Source organism: Poeciliopsis prolifica, unplaced genomic scaffold, assembly GCF_027474105.1.
Source record: "Poeciliopsis prolifica strain line A6 unplaced genomic scaffold, Auburn_PproV2 SCAFFOLD159, whole genome shotgun sequence".
Lineage (NCBI taxonomy): Eukaryota > Metazoa > Chordata > Actinopteri > Cyprinodontiformes > Poeciliidae > Poeciliopsis > Poeciliopsis prolifica.
The window spans coordinates 1-7,500 of NW_026562534.1; positions in this window are offsets into that span (position 1 = coordinate 1).

Below are 7,500 nucleotides of genomic sequence, written 5' to 3' on the forward strand. Positions count from 1 at the left end.
CAGGCCTCTGCAGAACATTGACATGCTGAGGGTGTTGAACCAGGGAGAGCAAAAGCATGAAGGATGCCGGCCCTGGAGGACTGACTTTGGAAACCCCTGCTGTAATGTGATTAACTGAGCTCATCGTCACAGAATTATTTAATATATTTAAGCCCAATCAATGTTGCTGAAGTATGCAATACTTGAACTGATTAATTAATTTTGTAAAGCCCAGCCTCCCCCTCTTTTCCTGTCCTTTTACCCTCAAGTTCTTCAGAGTAATTTTCAAAAATGCACCCGAGATTTGAAAAGCCCAAATTAACTTCTGCAAATCCAAATCATCAGAAAAACCTCAAACTCTGCATTATTTATTTTTCTGTCAATAAGCCATCCATTCATAATCCTCCACTGCCTGAAATTGGGTTGGAGAGCCAACATTTCCTAAAAAAATAAAATTAAAAAAATCTAACATTTCCAGCTGCTTTGTGTGGTTTCTAAGACATTCAAAGCAATATTTTGTCTTGCCAGCGAGTTCTGGGTTTTCTCCCAATGGCAGGAAAACACCTTGGAGGCATCATGAGTGAATGCATGTTCATCAATGCAGGGGACAAGTGCCTGAACCCAAAACCAAATGTCTGCAACCTGCAGATCCAGTGGCACCAGTGGTTCTTTAAAACGTTTTCAAAGAGATGCAAAAGTCCTACATGAGAATTAACAAAGGTTCTTGGTTCTTTTGCTAAAACCGTTTTATAGCAACAAGCACAGATTTCAGCAAGTTTTTTTTTTTTACTTTTGACATTAAAACAGTCAGATTATACCCTTTCAGGTGATCAAATCCTACTTATATCTTCTTCTCTAATTTCTTCCTGTATGTTTCTTGTTTAAAACTTAATTTTTTACAATAGTCAATAGTTACGCTGCAGCTGACGATCCTATAATTATAATTTAAAGAAATGATTCAACCTGCCTCTAGCTTAGGATATTTTCTTGCTTTTAATTTTATACAAAAGCTCAGATTTTTATTAAAGCAACTATGTTTTGAAACATTCAGCTTATGTAAGATTAGAAAACCAGTGCAATGTATTCCAATACAACATAGGAAATAAAAACAGCTTATAGAGAATGATGAAAACAACGTACGCGAATCGGCCAAGGAGGAAATTCAAAGACTGTTTACAAGCCAAGCAGTAACGTTTACCTCCAACAAACAAGCAAAGCTGCGGCGACGTAGTGACATAAATCTAAAAGCGGCTCAGTTAAAGAGCAGCAGGAGCAGATGGAAACAATGACAAGGAAATTAATTGGACTTTTTCCGTTAGTCATCAGACTCCCTCCGCATGCGAAGCACAGCATGATGTATGGTAATTACCACGGACAGCTCCGGCGTGTCTGCGGCCCTGAGACCAAAACCTCGGACACTGATCGTCACAAGATGTGGGAACAGAAAGGAGCCTTTTTTATTACTCAAATGTTCATAAACATTAAGATTTTGGCAACTTTAGCAATTCTGAGGTGGAAAAAAGGTTTCTATGCAGATTAAAATTCTATGCAGATCAAAATCTGCTTTCAACACTTCAGGTATTAAAAGTGAAAAACATTTGTTGTTAGAAGAAATGTTGAGATGCAAAAGTCCTACATGAGAATTAAGCTACTCATTTATCTCCTTAAACAAAGGCATCCAGCACTTTCCTTTAAATTTTGACATTTTTTAAAATATTTTTTCTCTGAAAAAGTTTGCATTTTACCTGCAAGGAATGATGTTCCTTCTGCTGCTGCAGTCTTAAAACGTCCCGGTTTTACTCAGAAATTTCTTTTTTTTGCTTCCCTCAAGGCTGCATTAGCATATGCATGACGGCTGCAGGACTGATGAATCAACTGTCAGTCGGTGCATACTCATACATCTCAACTACATGAAGCCGATTGTGCGTACGGCCATGGTCCAGACATCAGGCATCTCTTTATCCACCGCTCTAATCCACAGACGTCAGACAGCAACAGCATGAGTCACCAGTTTGGGGCTTTTTATGATTGATTCAAACAGATCTTTGTCCTGAGAAGAATGACTTACAGAAGACATAAGAAAGAAAGTACTGATCTCTCAGAACCACCAATATTGGATCATGTATTGAAACAAAACTGAAGTCATTATCTTTGGACCTAAACAGGAATGATGTAGAGCTGGAAACCAGAGATGAGGCCTGAAATCTGGGTGAACTGATGGACTCAGACCTGAACCTTCAGAGCCACATAAAGACGGTTACAGAGTCGGCCTTCTACCACCTGAAGAACATCTCTAGGATTAAAGGACTGATGTCACAGCGAGATCTAAAGATCTTGTAGCTTTAGCTGCATTGATTACTGCAACGGCATCTGAATCAATGATCCAGCTGCAGATCATCCAGAACTCTGCTGCTGGCGTTCTGACTAAAACCAGAAATATATAACCCAGTTCTACAGTCCTTCCACTGAGAGAATAGACTTTAAAATACTGTTGGTAGTTTATAAATCACTGAATGAATTAAACAGCTTTTGCTGTCATACTAACCTTCCAGACGTCTCTGATCTTCTGGTCGCTTTGAATCATCATAAATAAAACATTGACCAACATTTTTATGTGTAATGATGGCACATGGCAAAATGTAAAGTTCCAATTATTGATTTTATGAAGTAAAGTACTTTGACCTGTCTTACTGCTGAAATTTCCAAAGGAAATAAATCTGATTGATTGATCTACTTTTAAAAGTGTTAAAAGTAGGTGTGTTAAAGGTCTGACTTGCTAAGGGGCATGCACCTAAATATTAGTATGAATGAATTTATTATAATAATGATCTCTAATTCATTCATCTCCATGGATTAGAGGAAATCTCCAATAAATGCAAACCTGCAAACCCACCAGGTAGAACCTATTTCTTTAAGAAATCAATACAGTTTAACAACAATCTTGCTGGAACAGGAACTTTCAGTGTAAATCATTCCTGTTAAAGCTTTCATAGCCTTACAAGTTTTCTTGGAAACGTGTAGAAAAAAGGATATAAAAATAGGAATAATGACTTCAAAGTTCATCAGGCATCAGTTTCCAGTAACACTGAAGTTTTTCTGTTATTTTGTTTTCAAGTGGATAGACATTTTTTTCATAAAGAGTGCTTCACAAATGGAGTGAAAATCTGAGGGAAGAAAGATCACTAAATGTTCATTTTTACATCTGGATGTTTCTCATTACTGCGCGCAAGATCGACTACGAGTTAACGCCTTAAGCTTCTTAGAAAAAACAGCAAAGAGTCAAACATTAAAAGCAGCCAACTAATCATTTCTGAGAGAGATTCAACTCTTCATTAACATCATTTATTTTCAACAACCTCTCCTGATGTTACTCTGCAGGAGGAAGGAGAAATTCACTCAATCACTTCCTCCCTCTGCCCGTTTTCCTCCTCCCTCTCGCCGCCTCCGGCTCGCCTACCGCAGCGTTACAGAGGCCACCCAGAGGGACCCAACCTGGCACCCAGAGTCACATGGCACCCAACGCACGCCATGTCTTCATGTTTCTGCAATGTGTATTGAGAAATGGCTGAAATCATAGCAAATGTGTAGAGAGATCAGAAATTAACGTGAACAGTCAGTATATACAGTTTGCATCCTTTAAGTTAATTCATCATTATTTGTGTGGCACATTGCAGAAACAAGGAAGCTTAAATTCCTTTTATTATAAAAACAGCTACAAATTATGAAAGAAGCAATAAGTGTTATATCATTAGATCATTTTTAGTGTTCCCTTAATTCTTTTCCAGATCAGAATATTGAACAAGCTATGCACTGGAACTTTTCACCTCGAGTTGTTGATCCAGCAATGTTCTCACAAACGGCTTTCCGTATCTGACGCCTTAATGATGCAAAGCAGTGATGAGTGCATGGTTTTTTCTCAAGGTAATCAATCCAAATGGAAATAATATCAAGCACATTTGTTCCTCTGTTAGGTTGTTAAAATGAAGTTGATTCTTTAATAAATTTGTTTTAGAAACATTAAGGATTTAAAACCTAATCTAATGTGAGAACAGCTTCCACCAGCACACCAACTTGGATAATTGGATGTGTGTTGTATAAAATGCACAAACAAGTATTTCCATCTGCACAAAGAGCTGCTTTCCTCAATGCATGGGGACAAAACTGGTAAAGATGCACTGATTGCTAATCAACAACAACTGGCCTTCACGCAGAGCCGCTAATGAAAAGTCAGAGTGGAGACAATAGAGAGATGAAGGATTATGGAGAGAAAGTGTGAATACTGCAAGAAATGCAGCCACATGGCCAATTTACAGCAGAAAACATAAAAAAAGAAAGAAAAAAAACTGTCAGGGAAAGAAAGTTTGAAGCTAAATGAAGACTGAAAAAATTTTTACTTTAAATTTGGTAAAAAATAATCAGCTGATGAAAAGTTCAATGGGAATTTTAAACATTAAAACACCAAATATATCTTAATTGTGCTTGAATTCTCACACTGGAAACTGTTTCAGCAACAGAAGCGTCCCAAGCAGCTTCACAGTTTGGTTTGTCCTCTTCCAAAGCTGCATTATCTTTGGAATATTTTGCATATGCTCTGCAAAATCTGGAGTCAGGTTCCACCGGAAATACTTTTTAATAGCATGTTAAGCAGCATTGCACCTAGCTTCATAGATAAATGTTTTGTTTTTCAAATACAAAACAATGTACTATTTGGTGATTTAAAGAAAAAAACATAAAAACGTAGCAGCAGTCAACTACACACGGAGAAACGTGAGAATCAAGTTTGTACGGGTTTTATTTTTGATTCAAGGCTAGAAGGCATCAGTTCAAACTGAAAAATATTCAACCTGGAAATCAGTAGGAGCATTTAGATCTGCAATCGAAGAAGCCAATAAAATTAAATATTTTATTTGATCCCAGAATCTGATTTGCCTACATTTAAAATCTGCAGTCATGTGACCACTGTCCCTCATGCAGGACAGCGTACCTGCAGAGTACAAACATGTGAGCCTCATAAAAGGTTTTGTCCTGGGAGCCCATTGTCTGATGAAACATTGGCCTCTCGAAACTGATCGGTGTTACTGCCCACAGAGGGAACAAAGTATCTGCATTAGCTTTTTTACTGCACCACATTACGACCCCAGTGAGATACTTAAAGATGTCGCATAGTGTCAAGAAAAATAAATTTCTCTAATAAAAGTCCGGCGCATAATCTTGCAGAGGAAGCCCTTATCTTACACTTTGTGTTGCACGTCAGGTCAATTTCAGTGTTTTATTGACATTTATAATGTTTCTTGCTCTTGATAAACATGCGGGATTTTAATATTTATATCTCTCCCTACTATGTTGAAAGTATTTTACAAATTCTTCTGCTCATGTTCACTCCAACCTTGGATTTCTAAACCATTTTGGATAAAAACTAAATAAACATGAAATTCCCCTGGACCTGATGAACTGTCTGTTATGAATTCTGAAGGTTACAATGAAGGAATATGGGTCAAGTTTACAGGTAAGATCACACTTGTTTTCTACAATGGAGAGTTTCTACTAATCTGCCACAGTGGAAATTAAATATTTTTTCCTGCCAAGTTTAGAAAACTTTGGCCCTGATTTGTATGTTCTGTATGTTCGATTGAACATACAGAGATGAATAACAACAAATATAACGTAAAGAACAGCCGATTCTTCTTTGAAATTCACTCTGTCTCCATAAATCTAGTTTATAACCTGCAATAAGTTATTTTGATACCATGTTTTAGTAACTATTAACATATTCATCAGGAAATGATCAAATTCTGTAATTTTTTGCCAGAAACTTGCAACATGCAAGTGAAATATGCACATATTGTCAACATTTTTTTAAAATTGGGTAGTATAAAATATCTTCTGGAATGGTGTGTTGAGGGGTTATTTGTTCGTAAATAGCAGATGCGTATGCAATTTGCTCAGATAAATGCTGCTGAGCTACAGGCCACGCCCCCTGTGGATTGGTTCCACAATCCTAGCTGCATGTTCTGAAAGCACACAGCCATGCGATATCTTTATTACTTTTTACCAAAATCCCAGCCTTGGCCAAGCACTAGAGCCAATAGGAAATTAAAAAGTAAGAAATTAGCCTTTAGATTCTGAAATCATGGCTGATCCACTTTAAATGCAGGATGAAGTTTTGTTTGCAAGACATTTTAGTACGATGACCAATAAAGACTAAAGTCTAATATTTAAAAATGCTGACAGTCTCATACACATGGCACTTTAGGAAACCTCAAATCAAATTTGAGATAAATCCAGCGCGACCAGAAGAGGAAGTCTATGGTAACATTAAACGAGGGTCAGTGATTTGACCCCAGTAGGAAGTGACATGTTTCAGAAAGAACATGAAAATCCCCTGAGTAACAGTCACTGCCTGCAGGAACTTTGACTGACCCGCTTCCACTTAGACACATCCACAAGGCCAGGCTTTATTAGTTTTCTTCCAAATATTCCTGCTACTTCTCTATTTTCAAACTGTGCTGAGTTCTAATTGAAAAATTCACAAACAGAAAAATGTTAGTGTTTGCAGATGCGAGGGGAATAAAACGATAAGGTAGAAAGACTTCGTGCGCCAGAGAGGATCTCACCTGAGGAGGCGGAAAAAATGGAAACTCAGCCGCAGTGAAAATTATTCTGTTGCCAAAATTTTCTTTTCTCACATTTTTGAATATGGAAGACAATCGAATAATAGTTATTAGAGGGAGAAAAACGAAAGAAATTATTAAATTCAACCATCTGAGCTGCAATTTCAAAGTAACTTCAACATGTTTTAGAGTAAAAGCAACATCTGCACCAGAGTTTTGATATAAGAACTTATGGCATTTTTTACATTTGTTATATTAGGAAAAGGTTCATTTACTTTAATCAGATTACTGATTAATCCTTGCAAAAGTAACTTTTTTAGTTACATTTAGCAGTTGCTAACAACACGCCGCCTCCTGTGAAAATTGCATTGATCGTTGCTGATGCTTAATTGCTGGGATGATTCGCCATCGTGTGAATGCAGGTTTGCCCAACCAAGCTCAGTTCAGCAGATTTCAGAAGCTTTATTTCTAAACTGCTTCCTTACTAAGACGACAAACAGATCTTACCTACAATGAGAAAACACAGAGAGCTATGAAGACCAATGCAGAAAATCCCACAATGAACTAAGGACACAGGTGAACTTAAATATGCTGGGAAAAACACAATCAGGAAAACAAAACAGCTGTGCTAATTACTCCCAGGTGGCGAGGATGAATGGAACTAATGACAACAAAACACATCATGACAATTATTTTATAATAGTAACATCAACAATATATCTCCATTTATAAGGTTATACTGAAGGGGAGATTGTTTAATGGTTACAACAGTACAAAATAGTGTTAGTAATTTGTGTGCTCCACTATTATTATTTGGAAAACTATAAAAAGGATTTTGGACCTGCCAACGTCCAGGTTCTGCGTTTCGGCCGTGTGTTTGCTGTCGCAGCACACAGAACCAAGTGCATTC